Source organism: Rhinatrema bivittatum, chromosome 5, assembly GCF_901001135.1.
Source record: "Rhinatrema bivittatum chromosome 5, aRhiBiv1.1, whole genome shotgun sequence".
NCBI lineage: Eukaryota > Metazoa > Chordata > Amphibia > Gymnophiona > Rhinatrematidae > Rhinatrema > Rhinatrema bivittatum.
The window spans coordinates 276946306-276963281 of NC_042619.1; the positions used below are offsets into that span (position 1 = coordinate 276946306).

The 16976-nt window shown below is 45.3% G+C and overlaps 1 long non-coding RNA gene across 1 annotated transcript in view; it reads right to left on the reverse strand.

The window, feature by feature from the left end:
- LOC115091625 overlaps positions 1–10569 on the reverse strand; it is a 67170-nt gene extending 56601 nt beyond the window's left edge. The window contains exon 1 of the long non-coding RNA XR_003856786.1: positions 10483–10569. This is a non-coding gene — a long non-coding RNA (uncharacterized LOC115091625). The remainder of the gene's footprint in view (positions 1–10482) is intronic.
- Between the last annotated feature and the right edge of the window lie 6407 nt (positions 10570–16976).

Here is a 16976-nt window from a genome sequence, read left to right on the forward strand (position 1 = left end):
GGCCTGGAGGCCGCTTCTGAAGCTTGCCTGTTCCTCTCTGCGTCTGTGCATAGAGACTGCCGCTGTCCATGGTTCTGCCTGGGCCCTCCTCTATGCGCCAGCACGCGTCTCTTCATTCTCTTTAAAGGGCCAGCGACAGAAAGTGCTTGTGGCCCTGCCAGAAGCCAGCTCCATTCAGTTTCCTGCTGCAGCCATATATAAGAGCTCCTTTTCAGTCACTCCAGGCCTTCGGATAGAGTTTCACAGTCGTCTGTGTCTTCATCTTCGGTCCAGATCCTCCATGGTCTTCTTCTGCTTTGATGGCTCCGTCTTCATCTTCCTGATGTCAGATGTCTCTTTTTCCGTACCTCCAGATGTCTTCATGTTCCTGATGTCCGATGTTGCTTCATCCGTAGCTTCAGATGTCTTCATGTTACTGATGTCCAATGTTTATTTGTGTTTTTCTATCCCGGCATGCGCGATAGGTATCACATCATGTCGGTTTACAATTAACAAAGGGGTGTCAAAAGAAGATACAATAAAAAACATTAAAAGGTGTTGAACTAAATAACGTTGTAGTTACAATAAAACAGGGAAATACACAACTGGGAGCAGAAAAGGCGATAGGAAGTTTAACAGAATTTACAAAATTTTTGGTATTTGCTAAGTTATGGAGTTTTGCAGTGTTGTTGTTTTACCGTGTTAAGGTAAAGTCTGAGAGTCTGTTAATGGTGAGTTAAGGCTCTATTAATGGTTAGTTAAGGTTCCTTCGTCCATACCTTCAGATGCCTTCATGTTCCTGATGTCCTGGTCCTCTGTTGCTTCGATGTTCCTGATATCCTGGTCTCATACTCCGTCTAGAGTCTACGGACTAGCGTGGTCCGCGGCCAGCCCTGCAGGTGGGCTGTGAAGGGCGCACTGCGTCACAGTCTCAACTCAGCTCTTGCTTTTGACTTATCTACAGAACCTTGCTCCTGATTCTTTGGTTACAGAACCTCACTCTTGTTACCTTGTCTACAATACCTTGTTCCTGAACCCTCGTCTGCTGTACCTTGCTCCTGAACCCTCGTCTGCTGTACCTTGCTCCTGAGTCTTTGTCCAAGAGTCTTCGCCTATGTCTTCAACCAAGAGTCTTCCATGTTCCAAGGCCTCTGTCTGCCCTTGTCCTCTGTCCGGCCAGCCGCCTATTGCCGTTAACCCGCGGCAGGTCCAAAAAGGCTTGGAATAGTCGGAGGACTGTTCATTGACCAACATTGCATTGCTGGTCTTCTTGGGGTGTGCAGGTCCGGTAGATGGTCAGACCTTCAGTCTTCTTGTCTTTGCTCCAGCCTTGTTCTGTTCCTTGTTTGCCTGTGCTTGCATCAGCTCACCTATCGCTGTGCTCTCAGGGCTTGTCCCTGAGTGGTGTGGTGATCCAAGGACTCACATCTCCCATCAGAAGTGACCACGCCTCCGCACTCGCAACAGTATCCGAAGGCCATGAGCTTGGTAAGCCGTGACTGTGTTGAGCTCTAGTTTTTTGGACATTTTGTTTGGCCTTGATTTTTGCCTGGAAAACTTTTACTTCAGTTTTTGGACTTTCTTCAACTTGCTCTTGCCCAGAGAATTCTCTCACCTTAGTTCATGGACTTTCTGTTCACTTGATTTTGGCTCAGAATTTTGCTTCTAGCTTTCTGGACATTTAATACTATGCTTTAACCAAATTTTTTTTTCTCTTTGCTCCATGTTTTTCTTCTACCAGCTGTCTGGTTCCCACGACCTGCAGGAGGTGCCTGCCACTGTTCCAGAGTTCATCTTCGTTCTTTCCACTTTGATGTGGTCCAGCTCTCTGGGTTCCATATGCACGCAGGAGGCATCTGCACCCAGCTTCCAAATCTAGCATCCAGTACCTTCAATGACCAGAGTTCTCAAGCATCAGAGAGTACGTTTCATTAAGGCATACTCCAGATCACCCCCAGGTCTTTGGTTCTACGACCAGCAGGAGGCGCCTGCACCTTAGACCTGTCTTCGTCTCCTTGCTTCTGACTTCACTCCTGCTTGCATTGTCTGAGTGCTTGCTATGGAGCCAGCTTCAACCAGAAGTTTCTCTCCACGTACGCAAGTATGACTCCAGCTGTGGATTAGTTGTCGGTTCGTTGCAGACATCACCTTCATGCGTTTCACTTTGACCTCATCTCAGCGAATCACTTTGAATCCACGATTTGATCCAGCTTCCGCTCTATGCAAATGGATCCTACCCAGGATCACCATCGCAAGCTATCCTGCACCCAGAGCTCGCCATCATGAGTCCTCTAGCGTCCCTCACGCAGCATTCCAAGCTACCAATATCCGGATTGGAAGATCCTGGCTCCTTGCCATCTGTTTTGCTGTACAGCCTCTCTGCGAAGCTAAGGACTGCATTACTATCTTCCAATGGTCCAGTATGCCTGCACCGCCGTGCTGTTCATCTCCCTGAAGAGACCTTGTCTTCCTTGAGGCCATATGGTGAAGCAACCTTACTTCCTTCGATCCAGAGGAACCCATGCGGTTATTTTCAGTTCATCATCCCAGGAAGCCTTCCGTACAGCTCAATGAGGCCACTGAGCCTTTGCCACCTCCTATGTCTTCTACTAGTGACTCACTTCTGCCAGGATGCTCTCCATCGGCCGCAATGTTTGGAGATTCAATGTGTACCCATGAAATTCTTTACTGTCTTCGAGCCTGTCTCTTGAAATTCCATCTGTCGTGAGTGGCTTCTTAACCCAGCCCTAAGGGAACTTCATAGTCATCGAAGCAATTCTCTTTAGCAAACAGTCTCTTGCATAAGTGCCATGGCGACACCTACTGACCATCAAGTCAGAGAACAAGTTCACCACCTTGTGAATGCCTGAAATATTCATGGATTTCCCAAGATGCACACTCTCATACCAAACTGTAAAGGCTTCCTTCATCTAGCCATGCAAGCCTGGAAGCAGCAATCATGAGTTTCTTCATTTTTGCCTGCTCGTCTTCCTGGCTCTTGTCTTTGGCTCGTGCTCTGGCATCTCGCTTCGCCACCTATCTTGACTCCTGGATTGTCTTCAGTCTCTGCTGCTTGCCTAGCCTCAGACTTCCCTTCGGACTCTCGCCTTCCGCAAACCCCACCTAAGTCCAAGCGGCTCGGATCCTCAAGGGCTCCTCCCGGGGGGATCTCATGTCTCCATTGCTGAAAATTCTGTGGGTCTCCTGGCTTCGACTTCCTGCTCAACTTATGTCCTCTGGAACTCTCATTGTACACTTGTCCCCAGGTGACCATTCTATGTCCAAGCGGCTCGTATCCTCAAGGGTTCCTCCCGAGGGGATCTCAGGTTTCCATTGGTGAAGATCCTGTGGGTCTCCTGGCTACGACCCCCACTAAGGGCCTTCCCTCGGTATTGAATTCTTCATCTTTAGACAAAGTTGCCTCCAGGATCAACTCTCCATCATCTGAACTATGTGCATCAGACTTCCATTTCAGTCCTCCTGACACAACTGCTATCCAAAAGCAGCTGGCACAAGTAAGTTTGCTTACTTACTCTCCTGGAGTTCCATCTTCACATCTATAGAATCCAGCTTGAAGTCTGATCCGTCTTTTCTTTGCTACCACCATGAAGATGATGCTTGTCTACTTGCCACGTTTGCTCTGACTACATTGAAACAAAAACCAGTCCTCATTCCAAGTTACTATTCATCTATGCCTTCTGTTCATCCTAGACGTCTTGCCCTTGAACTCTGCCCCTTGCTCACTAGAAAGTGAGATGCAAGCCTGCTGTCCTGCAATCCTGTACCCTGCTTGTTTGTGTCTTCCATGTCTTGTCTACGTCTTGCCTGGAACTTCGACATTTTTCACCATGTCTTCAGCTACGGTATTACCATCGCTACAGTTCCTCACCAAGAATCTTCCAACTTCTGTCCTTGGACACTTGATCATCCACTGACGATATGGAGTGCTCCTCCACCCTTCTAAGCTGTTGATAGGCTTGGGGAGGGGGTCTTTAAGGGGGGGATGTACTGTTGTGAATCTGCCTATGGCATGTGGGCAGACTCCTTACCTGCTCCCTCTTTGAGCATGGCAGTCCGCTGTTGCCACCGTCCCCTGCGGCCCCGAGGCCGCGGAAGTTTCCTGCCCTGGATGGCAGGGCCAAACCCGCTGGGAGCCGTCTTTCATGGTTATTGCCGCCGCTGCCACTTCTACTTCCTCTTTGCGGCTGAAGCCACTGTCGGGGTCTTTACACAACAGGGAAGCCATCCCTGCTAGTGCCTGCCTCTCCTCCATCTTCTTCACGGCTGAAATGCCGCCAGCAGAGCCTCCCATGTGGCAGGACCAACGCCATCTTCATGCGGCCTAGAGGCCGCACCAACCAGCTCCCCTTGCGGTGAGGAGCCGCCGCTGAAGTCCCTCCTGAGCAGCAACAGGAGGCCGCTGCCGCTCTGTGATCCTGCGGCCTGGAGGCCCCTCCTAAAGCCTGCCTTCTCCTCTCTGCATCTGTGCGTAGAGACTGCCACTGTCCATAGTTCTGCCTGGGCCCTCCTCTAGGTGCCAGCATGCGCCTCTTCATTCTCTTTAAAGGGCCAGCGACAGGAAGTGCTTGCGGCCCAACCAGAAGCCAGCTCCACTCAGTTTCCTGCTGCAGCCATATACAAGAGCTCCTTTTCAGTCACTCCAGGCCTTCGGATCAAGTTTCACAGTTTTCTGTGTCTTCATCTTCGGTCCAGGTCCTCCGTGATCTTCTTCTGCTTTGACGGCTCCGTCTTCATCTTCCTGATGTCCAATGTTCCTTCGTCCGTACCTTCAGATGCCTTCATGTTCCTGATGTCCTGGTCCTCTGTTGCTTCGAATGTTCCTGATGTCCTGGTCTCGTCCTCCATCTAGAGTCTACGGCGGCTCCAGCGTGGTCCGCGACCAGCTGTGTAGGGCATGCTGCATCGCAGTCTCAACTCTTGCTTTTGATTTGTCGCCTACAGAACCTTGCTCCTGACTACGTCGGTTCCAGCATGATCCACGACCAGCCCCGTGGGTGGGCTGTGTAGGGTGTGCTGCGACGCAGTCTCAACTTAGCTCTTTCTCTTGACTTGTTGTCTACAGAACCTCGCTCTTGTTACCTTGTCTACAGTACCTTGTTCCTGAACCCTCGTCTGCTGTACCTTGCTCCTGAGTCTTTGTCCATGAGCCTTGTTCTGTTCCTTGTTTTCCCGTGCTTGCATCAGCTCACCTTTTGCTGTGCTCTCAGGGCTCCTCCTTGAGTGGCGTGGCAATCCAAGAGCTCACATCTCCCTTTAGAAGCGACAGCACCTCCACGCTCGTAACGCCTCTTGAGCCTTAAGTTTGTCCCAAGGCTCCAGTCATCAGCTTCAGCTTAGCCTGTGCCTGCAGATTGGACCACAGCCAGCCCCGGGGTTGTGTCGGTTGTTTTGCGTCATAGGGGCTCATGCTCTCAAGTGCCCGCTCACAACAGCTATTAGACAGAGATATCCCACTAGTCTGGACTAATGTAGCAGGACTCAAAGAAAGGAAATTGGCAGGTAAGACCAGATTTCACCTTCGTTATCATCCTGCTGTTGAACTTAAAACTGACATCATTTCTCTGTAACTTTTTAAACTGCTAATTGTTATAATATTTGTTTGGTGGGGATACAGGGATTGATAAAATGGCAATTAGGCCATATTTCTCCAAGTGCAGCTAAAACAGTAAGAGAGTTTATTCTTGATTAATCTTAGATGAATAGCACTTATGCCTGTTATCACATGAAAGAGGAAGTGTTTTATAGGCACTTGACTTCAGTTTGGAAAGCTTCTAGAAAGAAATATTGCAGTTAGTAGACTGAGGATATAGTTTATGAAGAACTGTCCAAACACCAAAGCACAACAGCAATACAGTGCAATGATCAAGAGACATTTCTTTTGACACAATATTACAAACATTACTCCGGATGCATTAAACTGCGTTTTGTTTTTTTTTGCATGATGGGTCCCACTATCACAGAGGAGTGTTGCCGCGACAGTGGAGTCCCTCCCCCGAAAAAAATCATTGCAAATCTATGATGCATTCTTTTGTCTCACAGCTAAACACCATAGGACAAAAGAACGTAGCTAACATTCCTTTAAGTGTGATGGCGGCCCCAACCTCAAGGGAGCATCATCTCTTTAAAGGGTCACTGCCAAAAATAAAACTTTTCCACAGTTAAATTAAAGGTTGAGCGAGGGACAGGGCTGACCTCCAACTCAACAAGGGGCCGCCACTCGAGGTGGCCAAGATTCCTTAAAATTTTTAAAAAGTAACCATTTCACATATAGTGATGCCCCCCCCCCCCCCCCCCAAAAGGTTAAAATAAATATCCCTGGGTTGAAAGGGGATCATTTTTTACCCCCACTCTATCATTTTTTTAGCCTTTTAAATTTAACATAAAAGCCTGGGGATGTACATTAGGGTCCAGGGCTCTAACGTTACATTTATCGAGATTCCAGGAGGTATTGCTCTTTTATCCCAGCTGACCATTTTCTCAGTCGACCGTGATAAAATATTAGTATCAAATTTCCTAGCAATCAGCTGCTTTGCATGCATTTGCATTATTCATACATGCAAAGCAGCTCATTGCTATGGGGATGTAAGCTGGGCAGGGCCATGCATAATATCTTGTATCAGGTACAAACTTAGGTCTGGATTCATCATTCTTCGCAGAATGATGAATCCTGTGAAAACGGGGGGTGGGGGGTGAAGGGGGTGGCGGTCCTGCGAAAGCCCGCAGTCTTCGCACCACAGCGGTCCGCCACTTGCCAGCTTTCGCACCGAATAGCGCCATCGTGAAAGGTGGTGCTATTTGGCGTGCTATTGCCAACGATAATGTTAGTAACATTAATCGCCAGTAGCGAAGCTACCGCTGACTCCGCCCCCCTCCCTGCCCCGACTCCTCCCCTTCCCCTAATTTGCATTATATTGCATGTGAAAAGGCCCTTTTTACATGTGATATGGCCTTATCGCGTGCGTTAGGGCCTAATGCACACGATAAAGCTTTAGAAAATAACCCTCTTAGATTGTAAAACCTCTGGGGATAGGGAAATACCTACAGTACCTGAATGTAGTCTGCTTTGAAGTGCTTAAAAAAGTATGAAATGTGGAATATAAATCTAAATAAATAAATGTATATCATGTGATATACACTAATGTGCATTAGAGCACTACTGGGACTTGATACATCTTCCAGATAATTTGCTTTTGGAGGCCTAATACTGCAACCCTTCCCTTCTTATGGACTATGTTGACATCTGCATTGGAACAAGCACATGGGCCATTCCACTGTGAATTGTGAAGTCTGTCCATCCAACAAGTTTTTCTTATTTTAAAAAATGGTTTGGCAGCTATCAATAAAAGTAATAGTATGTGGTTTGTAATTTAATTTGTACTCTTTTCTGGTTGTTAGTCAGTAGCTGGTTTTGGTCCATGGTCCCATTCCACTAAGTACCAAATTTACATCTTATGGATGTAACATAGAACACCTCTGCACTTACCTTTTTTCTTCTGGGAAGGGCTGGATGAATCAATGGAGTTGGGCGTAACTTAAAAATCTTATCACCCTTGGGTCACCAGTTAAAATCTGGTTCAGATCAGTAGTTTCCAAAACCACAATATTAGAAGGGGTTAGGCCTTAGTTCTCCCCCCTCGCCCTGACTTACAGCCCCTCTGTTCCCCACCCTTCATGCTATCTGCCCCACCCCCTTGTGCCTTGAAATAAAATGCCACCATGCCTGTCGAACAGAATGAAGTTTTATTATTGGATAGCTTTGGCCGCAGCCTCACAGCAATTTAGCAACAATCAAACAATATAATTATGTGCTAATACATTGACATTACTATAGCATATTCCCTGGTGACCATGCCTAGCAAACCGAGGTAAAAGGAGTGCCCCTGGTAGTGGGGCACCCTTTTGCACTCCCCTCCTCAGCCAATCACGAGCTGCCCATCCCCTCTCTCTTTCCTCCACCCCCGAAACTCCATCTCCCCATCCTGACTCCAACCCCTCCTATCGATGTACTACCCCTGACTCTCTTTAGACACCCCACCCCCCATTGTGCCCTGCTTCCTCAAGATTCGTCACAGAGGCTTTATCATCTGAAACATATTTTGTGGTCTCTGTAAAATGACTGTGGTTTAATTCCTGGTCCCTGAGGACCAGTATCCACAGCACTAAAACCTCTACCATAGTTTAGTTCTGACTGGCAACCCCCATTGACAGACTTGGGCAGTAAGGCCAAAGACTGCACAGGTACAGAAACTGAATTACCCTCTCACTCTTAGAGATAGTACCTCCAGAGGATGGTTTGGGCACAGTACGAGGGTAGCATAGAGACTACTTCGCTGTTTCCATCTATTCTGTACCCATTCTATTCAATAGAAACAAAATATTTAGAACAAAAAGCTCTGCACTTAAATATGTAGGGATTAATTTTACATGGGTAAATTTTTTTTTTTTAATTTAACACATTTTCTATACCGTCATTCAATTATACCATCACAACGGTTTACAAAATTAAAAAATATAAATACATAGTTGTAATGTAAAATCTAGAATAATTAAGATAAAGAAGTAAGATTACAGGCTTTCAAGAATAATGTCAACTAAAATAATTAAATATTAAAGGTTAAATCCAATATAAAAGAAATTAAAAGATAATACGAGATAAAAGATATGATAGTTTACAATTGGTCTCACACGGCTCAACAATCTGCTTTGCTAAAACAGGCATCATAAGGTATAATATTTATTTATTTATTTATTTAAGTTTTATATACCGGAATTCATGTAGCAAAGTTACATATCAATTCGGTTTACATTATAACATTAAACAGGCATGACCAAAAGCAGTGCAATTACATCGAACAGGAGATTAAACTTGGGTCAAGTAAACTGGGGGTTAAATAAATAAGCAAATAATAAAGAATATATTAAATAGAGAATACATTAAAGAATGAGTGGGGTTTTAGAGAGGACCTTGCTAGATATGAAGTAGTCACTGTACAATTATTTATATAAATAAAATAGATTTATATAAATAAAATAGAGATAAAACAACATTAAAAAAAACAGTTGCTTTATAATCAGTCTCAGCCAGATCCATTGTAGGCTCTGCTAAACAGCCAGGTTTTCAGATTTCCTTTAAAATATTTGGGAGTTACATGAACAGAATGACTGAATCCCCAAGTGGATTTTTAGCAAGTGAAAAGCATGCATGTAGTTTTAGGGTGTGCATACTTTTAGCCAAAGTAAAAACCAAGTTACACCTGGGCGGTGTTACTTGGTTGCTCATATACTGAAGTTTTAAAAATATATGCATGTAGTCAACCCACATACTTTATATTTCTACATAACCACCTGACCGTCAGACCCTAATTGTGCACATAGATTGAAGATCAAATTGCTTTGTGTTGAAAGGAAAATAAATGCATAATTTGTCAGACATCTTATTAAACACTTATCTCTTATTGTTGTGTGTTGGATAAATGTAGATTATTTATATATTTATGTGAATTTATATGCCCTGCCCCTTTTTTATTAGTCACCAGCTTTTTTTAAAAAGAAACTCTAGGCGGCATAGAATGCCCAGACTTGTCCAGCTATGGAAGTATTTCCCAGTAATATACAAAACTTAGAAGCAAACCCCCCACATACATATACAACCAAACAGAAAAACGAAGAGATATTATATCTGAAACATCTGTATTGGGATTTTAGTATAATAGTCCTGTGGGTATCAAAGCTTTATGTAAAAGTGTTTTTAGTATTATTCTTATATTGATATAATCATTTGCCCAAGTTTGCATCATTTATCAATATTTAAAAAAAAAAAACCTCAAAATTGCAAAAGTTAAAACTTTTTAAAGTCAAAGAGCTGCATACATTGGGCCGGATTTTAAGACGTACGCCCGGGCGTACATTTGTGCACGCAACCCGGTGCCACAAATGTATGACCAATTTTATAACATGCATGCACAGCCGCGGGCATGTTATAAAATCCAGGGTGGGCACACACCAAGCTCTAGGGGAGCCCTAATGGCTTTCCCCGTTCCCTCTGAGGCCACTCCAAATCGGAGCGAACTTTCCTTCCACCCCCCCACCTTCCCCTCCCTAACCTGCCTGTGACGCTTTCCCTGGTGCGTACATCCGTTCCTGGGTCCAAACCTTGACCAAGCTTCCCTGGTCCCTTGGAAACTCAAATAGCAGTTTAAATATATTTATCTTAAAAGTCCCCAGGTGGGATGTGAACCCTCACCACCTGGATGGAAAGCAGATGCCTTCCCCACTGAGCCAGCAACTCACTTTCCAACCACTGGCTTCAGAAGTCCCTCTCAAAGTCCATAGTTCAAAAGTCCGGCCCCACTGGGCATAACTGCCACCTCCCTCCGTACCTCTGGGACCTCAACCCTTCCCCAGAGGTACAGCCACCCACTGGCAGTTCTCCAGGCAAAGTATCCTTGTCATTCGTCCAACAACAGAAGTTCCCACGCTTACCTTCTCTGTGATAGTTGCGGCAGTCCTTCACACGGTTGGGGAATGTCCAGCTTCGAAGTCTCCCAGAGCAGACAGGACACCCGATCCTTCCTCCTCGGTCCCCAGCAGGAGGCTGAGACTGCTCTACTAGGGAGTCCTTTTTATCCTGTGGAAACTCCTCCTCCTCTGCCAGCTGATTGGCTCCAGGGAAGTCCCACCCTTAACCTCCCACACCTGTGGTTCTTCTGTCCTTGTAACATCCGGGGGAAGGAACCAAGGGACGTCTCTTGCCTGGTGTTGCTGTATTTTCCTTCCCCCCCTTCCCTTGAATCTTTGGTTCCTAGCTTTATTCTTCCTATCTAGTCTAGCATAGTGACCCCGTCACACCGCCCCCCCCAGCCCTACCTAAACCCCCCCTAACCTTTATTTTACAAGTTGCGACTGCCTCCAAGCAGGCGTAGGTTGCGTGCACGATCCCCCAGCCTAGCCCTATGGAGGCCTCTGGCACGCCCACGCCCTGCCCTGGACTGCCCACGCTCCACCCCTTTATTCAGAGACATATAGGCCATGTCTTAAAACACCTCACACAAAGAAGTTTATTAATGAGATTTTGTTGGAGGTTGAGTTGATTATCCGGAAGATATATTACTGGTGTTCAGGTTTGAGTAGGGCTTGCACCTAGCAGAATAGCCATCTTTGGACCTGATTTACTAAGGCTTTTCTCCCATTCTGTGTCTATGGGAAAAATGCTTAGTAAATGAGCTCCTTTGTTTGAAATTTGGACCTTTTATGCAGGTACAGAGTGCCAAAACACAGCCATTGTCAGGTGTGTTTCTACAGCAGTTTCAGGAAGTATAATTGTATAAGTCTTTTTTTTTCAATTCTTTAACCCTTAAGAAATATTATGAAGATTTAAGCTTTTGCAGTTATTAGATTTTTTTTGAGATATTAATACATGATGGCTGCTTGGGTAGATGACTATACTTATTGTATGTAAGACTGAGTACATAAAGGAATGATACCCATGTATCGTAAGTCTGGTTAGAGAAGTTTGAATTATAGTATTTCCTAACAAGGCAGGGGCAGGCAAAACCCATTGTTGAGGGCCATAGACCCATCTGCTTTTCAAAATATCTATCTACAATGCATCTTCCTCAGATTCATCTGCATACATTTGGTGAATTTTTTGTACTTTGGCTGAAAAAAAGCAGGCCAGACTGCAACCCCTCAAAGGACCAAATTGCCTAACCCTACCAGAAGGCAGGATGTAGGAGCTTCTGAAATAATTACACGTACATTTCTATGGCCTTAAGTCATCACAGAATACACAGAGGGCTTCAATTTCTCCAGCACAGAGTGCCAATATTTATTTCTCACATCCCAAGGCACGTGATATTTGTCTGAAAATCTAGAGCTTTAGAATCAATAAGTAACCAGTATGTGTAGTCATATTGTTTCTTTGTAATTACTTGCTCTGTATAGTGAAGGGATGGGCATGGGACATCTTTTGTTTCATTTAGCTTTTTTATTTTGTTTTTAAATGTTCTTTTCATTTGGTTTTGCTTCTGAATTTTAGCACATCCTTAAATCACTTTAGCTCACACTAAAAGGAGTTAGAACACACTACAATGCAGAAATTAAACAAAACTAAACTGTGCTTGGATGGGAAGGACGTAAAACAAACGACAAATATTGTTATGAATTCCTTGTCATTTACAAACAGCAGCACATCCTTAATACAGATGGTAACTTTTAAACAGCTGCACGGGCGTACATGTATGCGTGTATGCCAGCTCGCACAAATGGACGCAGCCATTTATTTATTTATTTGTTTGTTTGTTTTTATATGCAGGTGGTCGATCTGGCATATCACATTGGTTTACAGTATAACAGAGGTTCTTAGAAGAGAAAGGCTTCTTATTTTACATTGTAACTTTGTATCGTCTGTAACAATATAATTAAGAGTATAACTAGGAGCAACCTTATGTCTTAGGATCAAACAAAGGTAACAATGTTTTTAACAGTATAACATATAAACATAGTGGGCCAGATTTTCAAAGGGCTACGCGCGTAAGATACGTGCGTACCCCCCGAAAACCTGGCCCAAACACCCCCTGCGCGTGCCGAGCCTATGTTTCATAGGCTTCCAACGCGCGCAAAGCCCCGGGACGCGTGTAAGTCCCGGGGCTTTCCTGGGGGGGGGGGCGTGTCAGGGGGGCATGTCGCGATCCGCGCATCATTGGGGGGCATCTCGAGAGGCTTGACGTGGCTGGCGCCTCATCCAGGGGCGGCGCTGCGGGCGTGGTTTCAGCCCCGGGGGCATTCCAGGGGCATGGCTGCGGCCTCCAGACCAGTCCCCGGACCGTAACATGGCGCGCGGCAGCCGGCCCGGCGCGCGCAAAGTTACGCCTGCCTCGAGCAGGCATAACTTTCGCGACAGAGGTAGGGGGGTTAGGTAGGGGAAGGGAGGAGAAGGTGGGGGAGGTGGGGGGAGGCGGAGGGAACGGAGGCAGGCTGCGCAGCTCGGCACACGCAGACTGCCAATTTTGGGCAGCTTTGCACGCGCCGACCCCGGATTTTAATGTATATGTGCGGCTACGCGCATATCTATTGAAATCCCACGTACTCTTGTTCACGCCTGGTACGCGAACAAAAGTACGCGTGTGCGCAAGTTTATAAAATCTACCCCAGTAGGAACAGGTTTTTTACAGTTTGATTTAGGGTAGGTTATAAAAGTTTTATAAATAGGATCAATGGAAAACATAGGTTATAAAAGTTCTATAATTAGATTCAATGGATAACATAGGTTCAATGGGTAACATTGGTGGGTTACGATTGGCTGTTACTATGAATGTTAGTCGTATTGATAATGTGTTAGGGGGTAATGGGAAGGCATTGTCGATGCAAATGTAGTGGGGTGCAGCTTGTGGTGAGGAGAGGGTTAGGTAGCTGACGGGAATGCTTTTTTTAAAAGCCATGTTTTGAGGTTTTTTTTGAAGGAGTGAGTTGAGGGATCCAGTCTTATTTGTGACGGTAGGCTGTTCCAGAGTGAGGGACCAGCTATCGTTAGAGCGCGATCTCGTATTGCGGTCAGGTGTGCCATTTTTTGTGAGGGTATTGGGATGAGCCCTGTGTTAGTGGATCGGAGGTTTCTTTGGGGAATGTAGAAATGGAAGGTCGTGCTCAGCCAGTCAAATCTGTCACAGTATAGAGCTTTGTGAATGAGAGTTAGAATGTTTAATGTATTCTGTGTGGGATGGGTAGCCAGTGTAGGTTTTTGAGTATTGGTGAGATATGATCAGATCTTTTGATGTTTGTGAGTGATCTTGCCACAGCATTCTGAAGTAGTTGCAGTGGTTTAAGGGCGATGGACGGGAGACCCAGAAGGAGGGCATTGCAATAGTCAAGTTTAGAGAATAGTAGCACTTGAAGAACAGTTCGGTAGTCATGGGGGTAAAGGGGTGGTTTGACTTTTTTTTATGATTTGAAGTTTGAAGAATCCATCTTTTATTATTGAATTGATATGTTTTTTCAGGTTTAGATCACCATCTATGATGACACCTAGGTCTTTGACTATAGGGGCTATATTATATTCCATCTTTGATGTTGCATAGTTGAAGCTGAGTGCTGTGGTAGATTTGTTAGTTATGTGTAGAGTTTCAGTTTTCTTATGGTTGAGGTGAAGTGACATTTGTGACAGTAGTTGGGTTATCTTCTGGAGATGTGTGTCCCAGAGTTTTAGGGTATTTGCATTTGCAATTGTCTCTTTTAGAGGGAGCAGGATTTGGACATCGTCTGCATATATGAAATAGGATAGGTTTAAATCGGATAAAAGGGTGCATAGGGGTAGGATGTAGATGTTGAAGATGGTGGATGAGAGGGATGAACCTTGAGGGACACCGTGTGGAAGGGGTATTTGTGTGGATTCTGATGCATTTAGTCTCACTTTGTAAGATTGGTCTGATAGGTATGATTTAAAACATTCATGTGTGGTGTTGCATAGGTATATTTCACTAAGTCTGTTTAATAGTGTTTCATGGTTGACGGTGTCAAAGGCAGCTAAGATATCTAGTAAGATCAGCAGGTAGGAGTGTCTGCTGTCGAGGCCTCTGAGGATGGAGTCGGTGAGGGTGAGAAGTAGCATTTCCGTACTCAAATGTTTTCTAAAGCCGTGTTGTGATGGAGATAGCATATTCTGGTTTTCCAGGTGTTCGGTGAGTTGACGGTTGACAATTTTTTCGAGGATCTAGGCTATAAGAGGAAGGTTGGAGATGGGTCTGAAATTTGATGGGTCGGACTTGTCAAGTTGAGGTTTTTTGAGGGTTGGCTTGATGACAGTGCATTTGAGGATGTCTGGGAAGATGCCTTGTTCAAGAGATAGATTAACAATGTCTGCTATAGGTCTGGAGATGGTGTTGGGGATTTGTTTTAGGAGTTTTATTGGGATGGAGTCAAGGGTATGTGTGGCGGGATTGAGGTTTTGGATGATTGCTTCAATTTCTGTTGAGGCAACTGTTTCGAAATGATTCCATGAGTTTGTAATTAAGTGTGGTAGTTTGAGGGGGGGGTCTTGTTCATGTGTGGGTTAGTTGCAATTATTTTGGTGATTTTGTTGTTAAAAAAGTGGGCAAATTCTTTGCAGGTTTTTGTAGGGTTTTCTTGACAGGGTGTGTAGGTGGGTGGTTGTATCAAGTCTGTGATATATGTAAATAGGGTTTTAGGATTATATTGGTAGTCATGAATCCTTTTAGCATAGTAGTCGCGTTTGGCTTTTTCTGTGTCGGATCTGTATATGTATAGAATGGTTCTGTATCTGTCCTTTAGGAGGGGAGAAGGGTCTTTTTTCAGCTTGTCTTAATAGGTGTTTGGTGTTTTTTAACTCTGGGTGTATCAAGGGGCATTGTACTTGTTGGTTGTCTTGATTTCTTTTTTGATAGTTGGGCACTTGATCTTTGCTATTTCCAAATTGATGGAGATCCTTGAGTTTGCTGCAGTGTGTGTGTCATTCTTGTTTAGAGCTTTTAGTTTGTCTGTAGTATTTCCATTAGCTCGTCGCTTGTGCATAGTTTGGTGAATTCGATGAATTTGTTGTATTTGTGTGTCTCTGGGAGTGGGTGTTGCAATTGAAAATTGGTTTGGATGAGTTTGTGGTCAGACCATGGGATGGTGGAAATCGTTGGTAGATTGGTCTGTGATATATGTTCGTTGATAAAAATTAAGTCTAGGGTGTGTCCAGAGTTGTGGGTAAAGGAGTTGATTATTTGTTTGAAGCCAATTGCTGTCATGGTATCTAAGAGGAGGTCACATGTTGGTGTGGGGGGTGTTTTATCTATGTGTAGATTGAAATCACCCAGTACAATTACAGGGGTATCCATGATAATGTTGGATGTGATGATTTCAATTAATGTGGACAGGTTGTGTTGGAGTGCTCCAGGTAGGGCGTATAGCAGAAGAATTTGTAGGTATTTTGGTTTGAATATGTTTGCTTCGATGGGAGGTAGTAGGTTGATGGGGTGGATTTTGAGTTTGTATTTCTTTAGAGCCATAAGTAGGATACCGCCTCCTTTTCTTTTTGGTCTTGGGATGGAGAATATATTGTAGATTGATTTGGATAGCTGGTTGATGAGGGCGACATCTGTGCTTTTGAGCCGTGATTCCATTACACAGAGTATGACTGGGTGAGTGTCAAGTAGGTGGTCATGTATTATCGGGATCTTTTTGGTTATGGACTGTGCGTTAAGTAAGAGTAGGGTTAATACAGTGAGGGTTGTGATTTGAGCGTTTGGATTGATGGGGATTGTGATGAGCTTTCATGGGTTGTGTGGGTTGATTGGGCGGATTGTTTTTGTGCTTTTGGCTGTCCAGTACTGGTTTGTTGTTGTCTGTCTGCATTCCATGTTGGGGGTAGGGTATAAGAAAGGGATATTGGTTGAGCAGAATTTGATCATGTGGGGATGTGCTTGTAGGTGGGGCTGTCTCTGGTTTCTGGTGAGTTAAGATGAGAATCGGTAGTTATTTTGGTTGGAGGGGTTGGTACCAGCTTTTTGGTGTGGTTGGTCGGGTGGTGGGGGGAAAGGGGAAGAGGTGTCTATGAAATGGGTTTCTGGTAGAAGAGGTGGTAGTTGCTTGAGGGGAGACTCAAAGGGGCGCACTAAGGGGCATGCCCCTATGCTCACGCTCCTTCGGCACGTGGCGCCTGGCACGCCGTGCCTGAGGTAGGCCCTGGGCTTTAACTACCTTTCCTGGCACTGTTGGTGACGTTGGGCATGGAGCGGTCCTCGGCGACATCAGTGGGGTGGGCCTCTCAGTTGTGTGCCGGATCGCCAATCGGTGGGGGCTCGGTGCGGGCGCAGAGAACGTGGTCGGCCTCCTCGGTCCCCGAAGGGTCCTAGCCGGTCACTGTGTGCCACATGTGCAGGGTCCAGTGCCGAAAGGAGGGTTTCCAAGGTAGGCGCTGGGCTTTAATTACCTTTCCTGGCTCTGTTGGTGACATTGGGTGTGGGGCGGTCCTCGGC